We start from the raw sequence: 20,306 nt of genomic DNA on the forward strand, positions 1-20,306 counted from the left end.
TTGAAGCATTATTAAACTTTTAAGCATAAAAATTTTGCGATTTTTTTCTTATCGGAAACAAAATCAATTAATTTAAAACTAAAATGAATTAGAATTAAATAAGAACAAAATTAAACTGAAACTTAAATAGTCACAAAGCGTGGTTTTTGTGGTGGTGAGCTAGAGTCTATTATGAATTCTTACTCAATCTTTGTCATCAAGTTTTCTTATGTTATTTTGGTAATCACTTTCTAAAGCACTTAAAGTTTTCAATATAAAATGTTCTTGGATTAAAGGGAGGTGCAAGCGAAAGGCGAAAATATTAAATTTCATTAAAACATTTGGAATACTAACAATTGAGATTGATCGATAAATTATAACACTAAGTGTTCATGCCATTATAAAAAACATATTTTATGCAGATAAAATAAAAATATTTGGGAAAGATGTTCTAGAGTATTGAAGCGTAGTTTTAATACAATAACCCAAAAGACTTTCACATCAAATTGATATGATAACTATATATAGGTTTCTTTGGCGAAACTGCGGCGAAACCTTATAATACCCGGCATAAAAACCATTAATTTGGTTTAATTTTCAGCAGAATTTATCTTAATTTTTTGAAGGACAACTAGTATTTTTATTCGAAATATGTAATAAGTTATATATTTGAATAAAAATTTATATTCGTATTCAAACAATTTCAAAAAGTATAAAATATGTACAACTTCCAATGATTTCTTGATTTATAAAAGCATAATTAGTTTCATCAAATCTCTAATTAAACTTTTTATCACTTTACATAACAAAGGGGCAGTCACAAAGCTAGAGTAACGCATAAATAAAAGATATTTTAAACCACTTTCTTTTAAGTGGATTAAAAAAAAATTTTTTTGTCACATTTAAAATAAATAACGTGGTAAATGGAAACATCAAGTTTGCAATAAGCATTTCAGACCATAAAAAATATTCTCAATTTTTTTCGTTTTAAGTGATACAAAAATTAAATTGTTTTTTCGTTCTTTTCAAATAGGAAAATATAGTTTTTAATATTGTTTTAATATTATTATTTTCACAGAGTCTATAAATCATATTTTGAACTTTTCCTTGCTGTATAATATTAGTTATGAAATATTTTATTTATTAACGTTATCGTTTAAATTACATACTCAAATGTAAACTCTAAATTTTAAAATATTTCTAAAATCGAAATATAAATTTCAAATTCTACCATATTTTATATACTTTGTAACAATAGCCATCAAATTATTTTTGAAAAAATTCATAAGCTATTTGAAAGAAAATTTTTGTTTCATTAAATCTTTTGTACTCTTTATGTACAAACCAGATATATATAACTCAAAATAAGCGAAAACTTTTATTCCAAGTACATTTCTGTTATATTTATGGAGAGTTTTATGGACGATACAAGGAGAAACATTCCATTTATTTCATAGATAGTAACATTATATACATCTAGTCTCTTATCCATGTTTGAAAGTTTTAGGAAGTTGAAACTCTGAGGAATTTATCTGCAAATTTTACTTTTTTCAAAAAAAAGTGAAATAGTATTCAAAAAAGTATTCGCATAACCGCAGTTTTCATACATTTGCAAAGAAGGTAAAAAGAAATTAGTGATATTTAAGGTTACATATTTTTTCTAAATCCATTTTCGACACATTCGTTAAATGGGTTGCGCCTAAAAAATTTTTTTAAATCATGTCCGTATTATTTAAAATGTATCCTTTTAAATAAATTGCCATTAACTTAAGCTTAGTTTAAAGGGTTGTTTAAATACTAATTAAGAATTTTTTGATTACTTCGGATTTGAGTAAATAAACATAAGCGATTGTTTTCTGAATTGATATGTTTGAAAATTCCCGCTTGACAGCGGCAGTTGTAATGCTCGGTGGGAAAGCCAGGCTAATATAATCACCATCTTTTCTTTGATCAAAATTGTGACCATGTAGAGAGCGCATACGTCAGATTATTACTAAGGATGAATCTCAGCTGGCATTACCAAATAAAAATTCCTGTTACCGATTTTTATCTTTATTTTCAATTAAATCATGTACAGTCCGCAAAAAAAAAAAAAGATATCACCCTGAATAACTTTCGTTCTAATGATCGGATTTTCACGAACTAAGTGTTAATCTTAATGGTTCCTGGGGGTGACCTCAAATATGCTAATTAATTAGTGCTAACTATTAATTAAGTTACGAAATCAGACACAAAAACGTACTTTCTCTGAATAAACATATATTTGTTCTTACATATTTGGATTCTTAACCTTCAAAATATAGGGGGTAGCCGCAATCTGGGAAATATGGTCCCCATAGTTTGGTCAGGAGAGCGATCCAAAGTTCGTACCCCTTAATGTTAATTTCACTTTTTACGTTTTTAGTCATATTTTAAAAACTAATAAAGCAATTCGAAGAAAATTTAGCCCAGTCATAAAACTCATTTATCCAAAGATAATTTCACGAAAAAAATAATTTTTAATAATTGTTAATTATTTTTTATTATTTAATTAAATTAAGGATGAAAAATTTTTGAATTATAAGGTATGAATTTTTTATACCATATTAATCTACATATTTTTCAATTGAAAAATCTAAAGTTTCAACTGTTTTTATTTATTAGAAGCTGAGAAAAATTAAAATTAATTATTTTTAAAAAAATAATTTGGCGACAATAAAGAAATGATTAAATGGGGCGATTAATATTAAAATGTGATAAACTTGCGAGGAACTTGACTTCGCGCGCTTAGCATAAAATTTCATTCATATTTTTCTCGCTAATAATCGTTTGCTTATCTTTTCATTTTTATTTTTTTAAGCTATAAAATACGATGTTTCTTTTTTAGTCGTCTAAAATTCTATTTGCAATTTAGTAAAGAAATTTGAATAAAACATTTTATTGAATAAAATACATTTTATTCAGAGAATGTGGAGTTTTATAAAAGCATGCTTCTGATAGAATATGATTATACAACAGATTGTGCTTCTTTAATGTGATTATTTTTTATTTTTTAGTTTTTTTTCCTCAATAACTGATAAAATTTCAATAACCCACACAGCCACCGCTATCCCAGGGATATCCAAACACGTCTGTTACTTATCCAAATATCCAGTGGATATTTGGATATGTTCCAGACTTCTTACAGATATCTAAACACATCTAAGTCCATGAGTTAGATATTTTAGACATCTCTGGGATATCATTTTTGGATATCTGGGGGATGTGGTAATTTGGTTACTATAGAGATATCCAGGCATATCTAAGTTCTAGATATGGACATTTTGGATATCTTTTGGATATTTAATATAGATAAGTTTAAGACATGGATCACTGGATGTCTGTAGAATGTCTAAGAGATGTTTCAAATCGTACTCAATAGCTGACGCAGATCCAGTTTTCGACATCTCAGAGATTTCAGTTTTTGGATATTGATATTCTTTTATTTACAATTCCAAACTCTGATATAATTTTCTTTTTCTGATGCAGATTTTTTTTTCTGAATTAAAACAGAATTTTGAATTTTTAAATATTCTTAGATAATTATAATTCTAACCGTACTCAACAAAAATAGAAACCTGATACCAAATACGAAACTGCAGAATTTATTGTTAGCGAGCGTCTTCTTTTACAACCTTCATTTTACAACCTTGATATAAAAATCATTTATTGTTGAAGTAAGTAAGAGTTTTTTATTATTGAAATATTTGTTTTCTTCTTATTGGTTATATTGTCATTTTTATTTCTCCTATATGCATTTTTCATATCTCTGAAATGTATGAACTTGGATATAAGTCAGACTTTGATGAATTGTTATGGCTTACAATATGAAGAGTTACTGTTTGAAAAATTTTCTTTAAAGATTTCATTTTCTAATAATGTATGCTTATTAAAAGATAAATCTATTTGTTTAGAAAAAAAATATTATTAAAATATCAGATGGTAGTGTAAATATTGTAGTCACCAAATTTCTTAGCTGTGTTGATGTTATGAATATCTTGCTAAATATTCACAGCTATGATTTAGCAGCTGCTAAATCTCATATATTTTTGGCTCGGAATCATTCCTCTTTATTTTATGTGTGTCAACCATATTTTATGTAAATGCCTTGCCTTAAAAGAAAATGATAATTACAACATATTTCATTTGTATTATAAATATTAATTTCTAATTAGATTTTAGCTTCTTACCTATATTACATTATACATATTTATTATTTTTCATACTTTTTATATCTTATTGCAAATAAAACGGATCGTTTTGTTCTTGTATAAATCACTTAATCTTCCTCATGTGAACACGCTTAATGTGAACTAATTTTTCTCTAAAAGTCTTATCTCTCTAAAAGTCTTATTAATATCAACAGCCCCTTTTTCCTAGACTTTGCAGTTCAGATTGACAAGTCTAAATACATTAATTTTTTTTCGCTTAGTAGAATTGAAAGTTTTAACAAGGAATTCCTGTTTTCCTCACAAAATCATTCCTTTAATATTAGCGTTGAATTCTGTTCAATATATATAAATATATACGATTCTTCTATTTTGTTTACCAACTTACAAATTGCTGAGCCAAATTTTTAATTTTGAATACATTAGCCATTTGTCAGGCTGATGATATTAATACATCATTATTTTATTTGTATATATTGTATACGTAATATTGGCTGCTGAAATTGTTAATAATATTTTATTATTGTGGTCATCCCCATGGCAGAATCGCAGCGACATTGTCACAGAATGTTACGGTTCTTGCAGAAAGATTTTTCTTTTAAAAAGTAAAAAAATTTAGTTTTCTTTTCTACAGAAATTTACACATAATATTTGAACCATGCATTTAGATAATCACTTTTTGACGTGCTTAATTTGCACCGGTAGTATCGTAAATCAATGTAAAGTTTCTATTATATTTTCGGCAGTTATTGATATTGATTTTCACCTGGTTTTGTAAATATCTCTATTTCACACTATATGGAAAATTCGAATCTTGCATTTGAGTATTTACTTTTAAGGCAATGATTCTGTCTAATTGTTGGCTGCTATTGATTTCTCAATAGTTTTTATATCAGATATTTGTATACGGTATTAAAATTATTTATTACGCATTTGAGTAACCCATTTTTGATGAGTCCAATTCGCATGATTTCATCGTTAATCTTCGTTTTTTTCTTCTTATATAATGGATTACATTATTTTTTAAAATTTTGATGATTATTTACAAAATGCGAAGAAGAAAATAATTTGTGTGACATCCTCTCCCTCCAACAAAATGCGTAAATAACACCCATAATATTAGAATAAAAAATTATTACATGTTTAATTAAAAAAATTATAGTTTTTTTGGAAACACAGCTTTTTTGTTATTTTTAAATTACTAACATATATGTTTGTTATATTGAAGTTATCTTACAGAAAGATATTAGTGCCAGACAGTTTTGTTGCAAATAGCTTGAAAAAATTCTGCCACAGGGGTGGTCATTATATTATCTTTGTGCAATTTGCATGTTTTAAAAAAAATCATATTTCTTAAGCAATATTTCCACACACACTGAAATGATTGCTTGAGTGTTAGGAATTATCATTGTATATATAACTTTTAATTTAAAAAATGTTTAACTTAGAATTTTGTTATTTTCATTTTTTATAATATTGCAATTGCTTTATTCATGTATATATCTGAAATATGTAAATGTTTAAAAGTATGTTTAATTTTGCATTATATGGATAATGACCAAGTGCATCAAAACATGTTTCCATGCATGGACATGATTGCTTGAATGCAATGGATTATCATTGTATATATAGCTTTTAATTTAAAAAAATCATTAACTTAGAATTTCTTTATTTTCATTTTTTTGATATTGTAATTGTTGTATTCATGTATATATCTGAAATATGTGTCCAAAAGTATTTTTAATTTTGCTTTATATAGATAACGCCGAACAATTTTTCAATTGTTAAGTTTCTATTGACTGATGAGGTTGCAGTTGTGCCAGTGACCTGGTTGTCAACAAAAGGTTGTGTGTGGCCTCCTTTAAAAGCGTATGAAGTAATGAAACTTGTTATGAAGCTAACTAAACCTTCTCCAGATTGGATTTGCCATGAAGCAAAACTTTTGGGTGAATATTTTAATAACTTTTTACTAAAAGAAATTTTTTTTTTGTCCAAATGCAAATTTCAACTGGTATGTATACACCAGTTAAGACACGATGTTTGTATATAATTAAATAGGATGTGATGAACTATGTATAATTTTTGTTATTTAATTACTAATTTGTTCTTCTCAGGTACAATCTCAGAGTGCTTCACTATTTTATTATTTACTTCCTTGCTCTTTTCTTACTTTTTTTCCCCTTTGGTTTTTTCCTGTGTTACCTTGAGTGTTCAATATTGTTATTGTTATGAAGTTTTTTAACTCAGAATTTTACAGTGCACCACTGTATCTAGCCCAGATCTAGATGTTAAGTTTGAATATACATTCATTCAATCTGATACAATTGTTCTTAACCAATTTTGGAAAGTTAAAGCCTATTCATATTATCTAAACCTGTTACCAGACCAAATACTAGACGCTGTTAAAACTCCCATTTCTCAACAAAATAATTTGGAAGTTAAAAATAGTATATTTTACAAATCTTTCCCAACAAAATTTTCATTTTTTCATATGTTTACTGATTTGATTAAATAAATCAAAATGACATAAGAAGTATAAAAAAATTTTATTTATGAGTTGATTTTAATGTAATAAAAAAGAAATATATATATGTGTATGTATGCACACATATTTCATAAAAAATTATAAATTTATAAAAAAAGTGAAAAGAAGAAAAAAAAATCATAAAATTAAGAAAAAAATAGCTGTCACTTTTTACTTAAGAAAAATTTTCTTAAGAAAAAATTGTATTCCTTAAGTAAAATTTTTTATGAGTTAGTATTTAACCATAATTACAAAAGCATATGAGCTATCACTCAAATAATGTGCCCTTATTTACAAAGCATCAATTCACAAAAATTTGTTTAATTATTTTGTTCATTGTCTGACTCATGGCATTTGTAGAAGAAAAAAAAATTAACTTTTTAAATTTGAAACATAATTATCTAATATATATAAGCAAGCAAGGTATGTAATAAAATGTGATGAAATCTATCTTCGTTTTCTAACATAACAGGGTGCCTAGCATTTTTAAAAAATGCTTAAAGGTGCTTATTTTTTATTTTCATATTTTAAAAGATATTTAAGGTGTTTTTATTTTATTGTGGGTTTGAAAAAAGTGCTTAATTTTCTATCTTTTAAAAAGAAATGTTTTGGTGTGGCGATTGTTGTCGTAAATTACAAAAACAAAAAAAACGTGATATTCACGATTTTCTTTGCAATATTTAACCGAAACTAGTTTAAGTTTTCAAAAATGTGTTTGTATTTTTTTGGAAAGTGATAAAAAATATTTTTTGAGTGCTCATTTTTTGTTGAAAAATTTGATTATTCATGCTGTATAAATATTATTACTGTATCCTTAAATGATAAAGTACGATTGGGTAATTTTAAGAAGCAAAAATATGGAGAAAGGTTAAAACAAAAATGTTTAAACTAATATGTCAATAAATTAACCACTGGTCTTTTAATTTTCACCAGCACACATTTTAGAATTTTTTTTCTTCTTCTTCTTAGCATAAATTAAAAGGATTTTTATGCTCTTTCTGGTAGACTCCTCCATAATTCCTTCTATTTTTATCAATCAAATCAAGCTTATTGCTTTTAACCAGATTGTAAAAAAGATTAATGTGTACTTTATAGTGGCAAAATAGTGCATCATATCATTCTGTATGCAATTAAAAAGTTAACATTTATTGAGAGTAAATGCTATTTTAAAAAGTCACATTTAACTTTTTTACACATTTTTTACTTTAACTCATTTCTGTAAACAAACTAAACTACAGAAACAAAATTTAAAATTTTGACTATTTTTATTAGAAAAAAATTTCTGATGGAGAATTGAGGGGTAAAAAAAATCTGTTAAGGAAAGAATAGGTAGTTTTCTTGAATGTCATTAATAAATATTTAATTTCAATCATTTCTAAAACTTATGCTATGCCATTGCTCTATTTTTAGGTGCTGTGAGGAGAAATCCTTCGATCCAAGACATAGCAACAGACCATGAAATTGAAAAATTTATGAAAAACGGCATGCAAAAAGCAAGAAATGTTTCTTCATTAAAAAATTTTAAATTTTACTTTTTTGTAAATAAACTATTTTTTTGTAAATAAACTATTTTTTTGTAAATAAACTATTTATATCTGATTGTTTCGATTTATACCCTTATTTATTTAACATTCTTTTCAATAAGCATGAAAATGTAAAAAAATTTCAGTTTCAGAAATTTTCCTTTTTTTCTAATTTAAATTAAAACTCATAATAATAATTTAAACTTTTCTTAAAGTTAATTTAAATTTTTTTTTTTAATTTTAGAAAATGAATCATGTTTTACATCATCATTTTAGAAATGAATCAATGTTTTACAATTTTTTTTTTCATAATTGAAAAAATTCAGAATCTTGAAATATTTTCATATTATTCCTTCAACCTTCATTTTTCAAATACTACAACCAGTTCTTTTCTTCCAATAAAAATTTTTATGCCGTAATTGTAATTACGTTTCTAATTTAAAACACTCTTTCTGAATATTACAATCACCTTGGAAAAAAATGTATTTTAATAAAATTTTACTAAATTCAGTATATTATAAAATTTACTACTTTAACAAATTTCTTAAGGTAGCAATCAAAGCAAAAAATAATTTCAAGTATACAAATATTTCAAATTAGAATTCTGAAATAATTTGTCAAATAAAGTGAATCGGGTATTATGAGTATTTTACATATATCCTAACATTTTGCAATTAATATTCTCAAAACTTACGTGATATACAATCTAAATATACTCATAATACAAGATAAATCAATTTAATGAGAAATTCTCAATTAAAAATTTGCATCGTTTAATAATAAATAATACAAATTTAGTAAATAAGCATTTTTTAAATACTTTAGTAAACAAAAATGAAATATGTCTCTCAGACATTCAGGGTTGTCTCTGAGACATCTAAAAGAATATCCTTGGGATATCCAGAAACTAAATATAACAGACATCTAAACGATGTGAGAGAGATATCAATGTTTAACTTAGGACATCCCTTGGATGACTGTGGTAGGTCAAAGATATCTGTCGGATGTCTCTTGGATATGCAACAGTCATCAATATCCAAATGTCTGCTAGACATCATACAGATGCGACCCCTGGATTTCTGTTGGATATTTCATGGATATTCAGACGTCTCGGGGATCTCTGGTGGATATGGCAATGTCCAGTTTTTTTATCCAAGAGATATCTCAAAGATGTGTTGTGGATATTTGTGGCTGTGTGGGAATATACATACGAATGAATAAATTTGGAATAAAATATTCATCATTTTCTTCAATATATATTTTATGAATATTAATAAAAATACGTAGTCAACATTTTTAAGCATCTCTCACAACATCGCAAATTTCTCAAAATTTATAGGGTAAACTAACCAGTGAAGGAATACTTAAGCTTAGCTTGTCTTTAAAAAATATCATAAAAATTTCAAAATTTGTAATTTTAGCTAAATGACGTATTTGTTATTAAATGCATGTCGACAGATTTGTTATTAAATGCAAATTATGTAAAAAAAATTTTAGATAACTTACATAATATTGTTTTAAGCTTTTGGTGGTTTAAATAATAAGTAGTAAGATAACCAAGTGAAGGAACAGTTCTTAAATTGAATAAACACTAAATTTTCCAGTGAATGAACACTTAATTTTGAGAATGTTTGATGCTCGTTAGGAATCCTTAGGCCACACAGAAATCTGTCGCCCTGTAGATGCCTGAATTGACGGCTGTTAACACAGGCGGGCATTAGGAAAAAAAATTCTTTTAAGTTTTCGTGCCCCCATTTCAGTATCTTAAGGGCCTTACGAGCTCTGTTTAAAAAGAGAGTATCATATCAGATATATATATATATATATATATATATATATATAAGAAAACAAAAATAATCATAGTATTTGGTGGTAAATATAGCTTATCGTAATTGAAGAATATGCTGTGCGACATTTTATGGTGAATTTGCGAACGTAAGTTTCAGAATGTATCGAAACATGTGGATGCTATTTGCTAATCATCTTTATCCAAAGAAAACCATGTAACGTAAATATCTAGCAAAATGAAGCAATTTTTTAAACAATGAATCATACAATATGCAACATATTATTTCAATATCTTATTCTTAAACATAACATATTTCAATGTTTTTAAAATGCCACTAAACATTCAGCAATTCATTGAGTTATAGAAAAAAGAAATATCGTAAATTATAGAAAACCTTGTGAATGTGCATTAGAATTACTATACAATCTACATTTTATTTTTCAAGCACTTCTTTTTCTTCAAAATTTCATGCCTAGAAGACTCGATTAAAGCTGTAAAAATGATTATCCCTAAAAAATTTATATAGCTATTATAAGTTATGTTAATTTGATTTTAGTATGAAATCCTCGAATAAACATAGCAAAAATAGCATAATCTAAATAATATCAGATAAAAAGTTCATGTATTTAAATTCTAAAAACTTATAAATCGATTCAAATTTTCTTTTCAAAGGAGATTAAAACTTTTTTTTTTTTGCTTTTTGGACATAAATAAACTTAAAAATTGTCTATTGCCTAGAAACTTCGAGATGTTTTCTATTAACTATTAATTAAACCTCTCAGAGCAATCACAAAACATTATTTCAATTTTTTTACAGTCAGAAATTGGTTGCCTAGCAACCTAGTAAAATTAAGCGCTTCTCTTTTGAATCAGTCAATGGGTTATCTTAAAATATTTATTTGCGCAGGCGACTTTTTTTGGCGGTTTTCTGGACTATCGCCAAATATATAAACCTTTATTGCAACCCAATTTACGACCCAATTGTTTTAAAATTTTGTCTACCCCCCCTAATTCAAGTGTCTAGATTCCAAATATGTAAAAAAAATATATGTTTATTCAGAGAAAGTACGTTTTTTTATCTGATTTCGTAACTTAATTAATAGTTAGCACTAATTAATTAGCATATTTGAGGTCACCCCTAGGAACCATTAAGATTGACACTTAGTTCGTGAAAATCGGATCATTAGAACGAAAGTTATTCAGGGTGATATCTTTTTTTTTTTTGCGGACTGTACATCTTCATAATAACCATTCTTACTCTTGTGTGGTAATTTTTATAATTCTAGTCTCGAATGATGAAGGACCACAATTCAGTAATTGTGCTGTTCTAACCGAAAAAAACAGGCTTTATATATATATAAAGCCTGTTTATGTAGTAACTACGTATTTATTTCTAAAACTTTTAGCTAATGTACATTACTCACAGATTCATTTCTTTTTTGAAAAAATTGTATATGTTCGCACTGTTAGGTAATCGAGTGATTTTCACATGATAATTCAGAACGATCTGATATTAAATTAATAATCTGAATGATGTGAGTGCAAGGAGTGTAAATGAGGGAAATTACGAAATTAATTAATATCTAAAGCAAAAATATTGTCACTTTCCATAGAAAAAGTTAATTAAACCTGAAAACTGAAAAATCAATATGACAACTATCAAAAACGTTGATTTTAGAAATACGCCTTAAAAGTTTTACGGATGGTATTATTTCCCAATAGATCAAGCAAAGTAAGCCCATTCTTCAAACAAAGTGAACCATTATTTTATTATATAAATGATATAACTTTGTATTAATGGTATATTTTGCTGTAGAAAGTTTCCTCAAAGTATCGTATTTACATTCGCGATGATTGATTTCGTAAGAGGTGCAAAGGGATGAAAATCATTTATTTTGTCACGAGACACAGCTGTGACCGACGGCCAAACAAGTCTGTTTTAATAGATTATTAGGAATAGAGAAAACCATTTAGAGTGCGTGCGAAATTATCTGATGACTAGGATTGAAATTGCTCACACAGTACGATTACACAATCGATCAGGTGATTCTCTCTCTCTTTCACTCTCGTTTGCATGACGGGTTCAAAAATAATTACTTTCTCAGAAAAATGTTCATTATATGCTAATAATATTTTATTATAATTATAAGAATAGTATTTAGAATATTACATAGATAAATTCAATTAGTTTCGCTTTAATATTCTCTCATTAATTTTGTAAACATATTTCACTCATTAGTTTATTACAAATTTTGTTACAACCTTGATTGAGATAAAATATTTTAATGATCAAAATTTATTTCAAAAATTTTAAGTGTATTACTAGAAGGTAAACCATTTCTCAGCTGATAACCCGTATATTAAGACAGGTATTTTTGAGATTGTTTCGAGGCTGACAGAAGTAAAGGAAATAAGGGGAAATTAAAATTTTAGGCACCATAAATAACTTAATCAACCTCTTATAGATCTGAGCAATACTTTCATCTGAAATTGGGGGAAGTTATTCACGTCTCAAATATATTTAGTTGCTTGTAATGTTTAAAAAATTATCTGTGCACCTTAGAAACAACCTAAACTGATTGATAGATAGATAAGGTTGATTTCTTTCAACTTCAAAGCAACCTCAAGTGTGATTAAAACAACATAAAAAATTTTGATTTTTAACATTGGGAAATTGTTTTTTTAAAGTTTCTTTTATAGTCAACTTCATATAAATGTCAAATCAATCTTACCATCTCGTAACAACCTCAAATAAACCTAAAAAGCATCGTGACTTTTTCTATGGGAACACTTCAAAATATAAGAATAATCTCATACATAAATTTTCACGAGATAATAGTTTAGTTTTGAAATAGCTTTTATGAGAACGTAAAAATTTTGATTCAACTAAAGATTCAATTTTTCGACATACTTATGTCGAAATTTTTTTGACGAGTAAACTTAATTATTGACAACTAGTTTCTTTTTGTCAATGATGCCATACATTTATCACTTCGAGAAATAGATTGAGTTTTGTTACATTACTATATATTTTTTTGACTTAATTATATTTTTAGAATCAATCACTGATAATTCCTTAAAATAAAAAACTATTCGGTTCTGTAGAATCTCAAAAACCAGAGATTCTATGTTAAAGTTAAAAAAAGTGTATAAAGTTTCCTGACTGAAATCTACACATGAAAATATACTTATTTTTAACTTCTTTTTCAAAAAAGGGATACTACCTCATCACAAAAGGGAAAAATATTATCTTCAAAAGTTATCCATTTAGATAACGTAATAAAGGTTCAATTTTTTAGAGTATTTTAAAACCAAAAGATTTACACACATTTTTAGGTTGAAATAAAAAGTGTGTTGCAAAATTAAATGTAGAATTACATCCTTTTTGACTGATATTTCTACACGGAAAAATATATGATGTTGAAATAAATCTCTCTGAAAAGACGGATTTTTCATAAGCGACAAATATTTTCTAACTATTTACGAACGCTAGATCATATTTTCTTTCCACACGAATTCAGTATTTTTTTTTTATTTTTTACATCGAATAAATGGAAGTCAGTCAGAAAGTATAAATAAAATCCACTTCAAATATTTTAAAGTGCGTTCACTGGAAGATTTGTTTTGCTCTTGTGAATATTAAAAGCACCGAGTAAGCATTTTTGATTTTACTAACATGTTTTCTTTAGAATAGTAACACAGATTTATACACTGAAAAAAAAGTATGGCTAAAACTACCAGAAGAAGGTATAGTATACCATGTTTTTGTCTCTATGGGAACATTAAGAAACTCTGTAGTTTGTTTCGAAGAGCTTTGGTCATGATTTTGATAAAATTATACATGGTTTTATAATGTCTGATGAAATGTGGTAATTATGGTAAAATATGGTAATTTTATCATGATACGTTAGATGAATGATTCTCAACCTTTTTTTGTTGCTGGAAATTTGAGAAAAAAATTAGTTTAAAAGTTGTTTACTTACCTATTTACACTGTGTTAAATAGTTTGTGATAATAATTTTGAATGTGAAATAAAATAATATGTACTACAAAAGCACATTTATAAAAAAAGATTTATTATTTCTTTCGACTAATTTTTTATTAGTTAGTAACAGCTATTTATTTTTTAATAGTTATTAATTGTTTTCTATAGTCATTAACTGTTATTTTTTTGTGATTTCTTGTTAACTAGTTTTTTTGCTAATTATTAATTGTTAGCTTATTTTTTTGCTAGTTATCCTTTGTTAATTTGTTTTTTATATATTTGTTTTATAACTTATCCTTTGTTAATTTGTTTATTAATTGCATAGCTTAGTTTAAAAACTAGCTTTTATTTCAGATTGAAAGTTAATATTTAGCTTGCTTTCCTTTGTTAATTAATAATTTTAATAGTCATTAAATTTCCGAAAATCGCCGACAAAGATGTTAAAGCTGTTAAAGCGTGGAAAAATTATATATGGGTCATTCTCACAAAAACAGTCATTTTCATGTCCCCAGTATATTTTATGTTTGTTTTACAACTTACGAAAAAAATTTTTTCAGGGAAAGTGTCCTTCAGAATGCAAGCTAACAAAAGAATAAAAATAAAATTATCAATTTTTATTTTTTATTAATTTTAGGTAATTAAAATATACCAATATGTCATTCCCTCACTTGTCCCCACTGCTGATTTAAAAAAAGAAAAAAATTGTTTCTAAAATAAAAAAAATTTTTTTTACAAATTTGTGTTTTTTATTTGAGAATATTGAAATATAGAATTCAGAAAATAAATTTTAAATTTAATTTCTGATAAAAATATTAACACAGTACTATTTTAAACTTTGTCCCCAGTGTTTCGCGTCATTCCCTCACAACAATGTTCTTATCACCTGCAATCATCTTAGAATAAAAATATTTTAATAAAAACTTCAGAAGTTAACAACTGGCATCATAGAACAAAATTGCAGTATGTTTCCATCTTCAACTTAAAGAAGCTTTGCTGTGGAATAAATTTGAATGAATCAAAGCAGGTAAAATTTTTTACATTTATCATTCCCTCATGTCGTTTTTTAGAGTAAAATAAAATACAACTTCATCGAGAAAGTGGATAATTATATGTTGCTTTCTTGTATGAATATAATTGTATGTGATTGACTTCAGAAATTAATAAAGCCTAACTGTTATTTTTAAATTTTATTGAATTTGTCATTCCCTCACTAGTGTATAAAGTGAGGGAATGATGCTGAAGTGAGGGAATGATTCAAGATGAGTATATTATTAAATTTTTTTTTGTTCAATCGTGCCAGCCAATTTTATTTCCCAAACCTGTAAAAACTATTAAATATATAAGACTAAATTATAATAAATATTAGATATACTTAGTATGTTATCATTTTCAAACTTTAGGTAGATGTAACTTAGATAAAAACATGCATTAAAATAAAATATCATTCCCTCACTATTAGTGTCAGTCCCTCACTTTTTAAATAGTGAAAATAATTAATTTACTTATTAATTAATTTGAAAAATAAATTAATAAATTAATAAATTGATTTATTAAACTAATTAATTTATTTATTAAATTAATTAATTATTAATTATTATAAATTAATAATTATAAATTAATTATTTAAAAAATTAATTAATTAAAATATTAAGTATAATTTATAGGATATATACTTTCTTTATAATGCCATTACATATTTCTTTTAATATAGAAAGTTTCAGAGCTTTTTATTCACTTTACTTTTTTGGGATTTTATGAACTGAAAAATGACAGTTTTCGTGAGAATGACCCATATATATATATATATATATATATATATATATATATATATATATATATATATATATATATATATATATATATATATATATATATATATAAATGCACTTTTCTTTCATTTAAACTTTACTCATAATAAAAACAGCATTATAATTTTCATTGTATCATTTCTAGTATTTGGAGGCACACAAAAGTACCGCGGCACTGTGGTTGAGAATCACTGCGTTAGAGCATAGCATGAAAAACTTGACTCAGTTAAAGATAAAATTTTTTGACATATTTATGACAAAAAAGTTTGAAGAATAAACTTAATTATTGATCAACAGTTCCTGTTTATGTCAATGATGTCATACATTTATCTCAAGGTTAAATTTATTTTTCAGTTTTGTATTCTTTTACTGCACGTGCGGAAAAATAAAAATCATAATTTTGAAAACCAAACTTTCCTGAAAAGCAGTTACCATATGAACGGAAATATTACCTAACGAATAGTTTAAATACAGTATATTTTATTTTTGTTAACCAGAATTATTGTTTTTACACCGAAAATGTCACTACAATACAGTACGGTAATTTTACCAGAATTTTTTCTCTCTGTTAAAACCACTGATTTCATAAGTAATTACTCTCCTAAAAATTTTTTATCAAATCAGAAAATCAGGCCCGTTTTGAGAACATTTGATTTTAAAATACCACTGATTTTTATATCCGAATGCCTACACTTAAGAAAAAATTTGTATTTCGAATAATTGGTGTTTTGAATAATTATATTTTTTTTACTAAACGTGTGATAATAAAAACCATAATTTTGAAAACCGAACTTTTCTTTAAACCTGACACTTAAGAAGAAAATTTTTTTTATGTGTAATTAATTTTATTAGCCAAAATTATGATATTTCTTCCAGAAACGACATTACCATATTATACGGAATTTTAACTGAATTTTTTTTATTGTTGTCCGTATAAAAAAATGTTCCCCTTCAAGGAATTATAACTATTGCACAATATTTTTGAAAAATTTTAATAACAATGCTTTGGATAAATGTACACTGTAAAAAATTCCAGCTCAAATCACTTTATGAAATGCTGGTCACCTCACCGCAGCAACTGTAAAATCCGAAAAACTACACAGTAACTTTTTAGTGATATTTATTTATTTACAGTGATTAAATTATTTGACAGTAAGTATTACTGTATAAAAATCACAATACATCAAGCTTTTTGTTCGTAAGACTTTACGTAAAAGTAGAAAAGTACTGACACTTTTAATACCTCTGCTTTCTACTGTATTTCGATCTGCAATCCGGCACAGCAATCAATTTTGCTATGGTTTCTTGTTCTTGTACCTACTACAGCAAAAAATTGATTTCTTTTAACATTAAACTTACTGTTAACAGTTGATACTCAAGTTTTGTGAAACTTTCATCGTTCTTGACCAAACCATTTCCTGGTATATGTTCCCAGAAAATTGACGAAATAACTACCGTCACTTCCACAAGGAAATGAATTTCGTCAAAATTAAAGAAATATTTCGTCATTCTATTTTGTCTTTATTCTCCAGAAAATAAAAGCCTCTTAGTCTCTAATGTATTTAACTTTTTAAATAATCACACACACACTTAACCGTGGGTTCAATAAAAGAGGATCAACGTTGCCCAAAGTGCTCTGATTAAGTTCGTGCTCTAAGACTTAAAGAACAGAGAGATCGATCCCGCTCTTTGCTCGAAGCGAGATTCGACACATTCCTTGACCACCTTACAGACCTTCCGGTTTTATCGTCACATTATTTTCGATTGTATAGTCTTCAATCCAGTTCTCCCACAATATGCACTATGATGAGATTCCGTAATTGAGGAAACATTTTTGTCATACATTTGAGAGCTCGTGTTTGACACAATGATTCTCAAAATTAACGAAATACAGCCCAAATATTGCTGAATCGTCAAACGTGAGAACTTTATTTCTGAGAGTGCTGGAAGAAGAATTATTAAAAAAATTAATTAATAATTACAAATACTTGATCTTGCCTTGGTGTAGGGATTTTAAAACTGAAATTAGCTTTGCTCCTTAAGGTACAAACTGTTTTTAAAATGGCATTTTCAAATATTTTTTGGCGAATTGTGCAAGTTTAAAAAATTAATTTATATAACATCGCGTAAATATTGCGGCAGATTTCTAGAGTAGTTAAGGAACAATATCAGGATTAAAATTGTGTTGATACAAATACCCGCAAATGTCATCATACTCCGATAGGGGCACTCCGATAGGGCCTTATATTGAATTGTTTCATCGCTTGTTCCTGAGCAGGTCATAATAGGGAAGTACCCCTAGCCGAGTAATATGATATTTCCGGGTATGTATTTCTATGCAATTTTCATCCTGATGATGTACCCTAACTCACCTAGAGTTTGCCGCACTATTTACGCGATCCCTGTTATATATTACCTTTTTAAGCTTGCACATTTCGACACAAAATAGAGTAAAAATTTCATTAAGAAACATTGGCTTGGAGAGAGAAATCAATTGCTGAATAGAAATCAGTGACGTAAACATACCAATCGCTTGTAAGAAAAAAAAATTGCTCCTAATCAAAGAGTAAAAATTCTTAATTTCTAAAAAAAAAAAAAAAAAAACATTACTTAATTTTTCTAACAGTTTATGCCGTAAATGTTGAAAATATTGTTAAATATTTTTGAAATTAGAGCCTATAGACTTAAACAAATAGAAATCTTTGACTGCATAAAAAATAAAATATATAATTAAAAAAAACTAATAATATTTATTATACTTACTTTTATCAAATTTGCATTTTCCCCCTTTATTTTTCCACTAAATTTCTGTTAGTTTACGTCAATGATGAATACAATGTGAAATGTTGAACGCTACTATTTTTAAAATCACTTAATAGCTATTTCTAATAATATATTTTGATCTTGTTAAAAGCACTGATTATTAAACAGTATCTACTTCTTATCCAACATCTAATTATAAAGTTTTCTATTTCACAATCTTTCTCGCTATTCCACACACTTTCCCATATTCTGATATTGATTTTTAAACACTGATACAATTTTATATTTTATTTGATTCTGATACAATTTCATAAGTTCACGTCATGAACCACAAATTTTTAGATAGTTGATAATATGCCGTCCTAGGGTTACTAGAATTACTTGGTCCTAAAATTATTTGATCTTAAAATTACTTGTATAAAAAAATTTTCAAAAAACTTCAAGTTTTAAGCTTTAAAAGGTTCGGTCAGAGTTTATAAGTCTGTCCTGAAAAAAAATTCGCAAAAGATTTAGGATCAAATTCGGTAGAAACTTTATATATGGCAGGTGTTATTTGAAAGTATCTACTCATCTTTTAATAATATATCTTTGAAAATACATTCCTAATTCCTACATAACACTTAAAAGCAAATAATATATAAACAAGTCTTCAGTGTCTAAGTACACTAAAAATTGACCATAATAATTTTAATGCAAAGTCTTCCAGGCTAAGGAGATGTGATTTATTGATTTAAGTTATAATAAAGATTAAAATCCATTCTTAAAAATTTTAAAAAATAATTTTCTACACTAAGAAAAAAGTATGGTTACAATCACCAGATTATGATAAAATTTACTGTGTTTCTGGCATAAAAACGCTCAGAAACGCTTTACTGAAAACATAAAAACGCTCAGAAATTTTTGACGAAGTGCTTTGGTAATAATTTTGCCAAAATTAACAATAAAATATGGTTTTCTAATAAGAGTTAAAACTTTGCAAATTTGGTAATTGCTTCATGATACCTTAAAGCATAGTATAAAAACTATTTATTTGATTGAATTTACTTTTCATGCTTTTTATATTTTAAAAAATGTGTGTTTTTAGGAACTATAATTTTGAAAACAAGAATTTTCGTTAAACCGTTACTATATGAAAGGAAAAATTACCAAATGGGTGCTTTAATTACCGTATGTTTTTGTTTTCTTAACTAGAATTATGGTTTATTTTTAACCAGATTTGTCATAATACCATAGAATACTGTAATTTAAAAAGTATTTTTCTCTGTGCAGATTTCAGTTATTTTGAATGTCATGCACTGTTTTAAAATTTAAAATTAAGCTCTATGTAATTATAACTCTATTTTATAACTTTTTTTTCTTACAACCGCGTATTATTATTTAAATAATCAACTAAAAGGACTTCCAATTTCCTTGAAACTAATACTAGGACAGCTAAACTGCATGTAAATTTATATTACATTTTCATATTGCATAATATCATATTGCATTTATAATTTCAACATGAGAACATCATTTCAAAAATGTTTAAGCATAAGCAGTATTTACTATCAGCATTTAAAAAATAAGTCATTTATAAACAAATATTTAAAAATTGTAAGGATTAATGTAACTAGTGAAATTTAAATACATTTCATGAAAAATTAGCTGCTCATTTAGTCTGATAACATCTTTAAGTTGATAAAATCTTCAAGCATCATAATTTCGCCTCTTTCCGTTAGAGGGAGTGAGTAAGCTCAAGATCAACGGGA

At 26.4% G+C, this 20,306-nt stretch overlaps 1 long non-coding RNA gene across 1 annotated transcript; it reads left to right on the plus strand.

Annotated features, from left to right (window-relative positions):
- The first annotated feature begins 3,274 nt into the window (after positions 1 to 3,274).
- On the plus strand, positions 3,275 to 8,237 carry LOC147806096 (uncharacterized). Its single transcript, XR_015428548.1, has 3 exons — positions 3,275 to 3,674; positions 5,926 to 6,112; positions 8,101 to 8,237. It is a non-coding gene; the product is annotated as an uncharacterized LOC147806096 (long non-coding RNA).
- The last annotated feature ends 12,069 nt before the right edge of the window (positions 8,238 to 20,306 follow it).

The sequence above is a fragment of the Parasteatoda tepidariorum genome, chromosome 8 (genome assembly GCF_982258835.1).
Source record: "Parasteatoda tepidariorum strain Cologne lab strain chromosome 8, Ptep-v5.0, whole genome shotgun sequence".
Taxonomy (NCBI): Eukaryota; Metazoa; Arthropoda; class Arachnida; order Araneae; family Theridiidae; genus Parasteatoda; species Parasteatoda tepidariorum.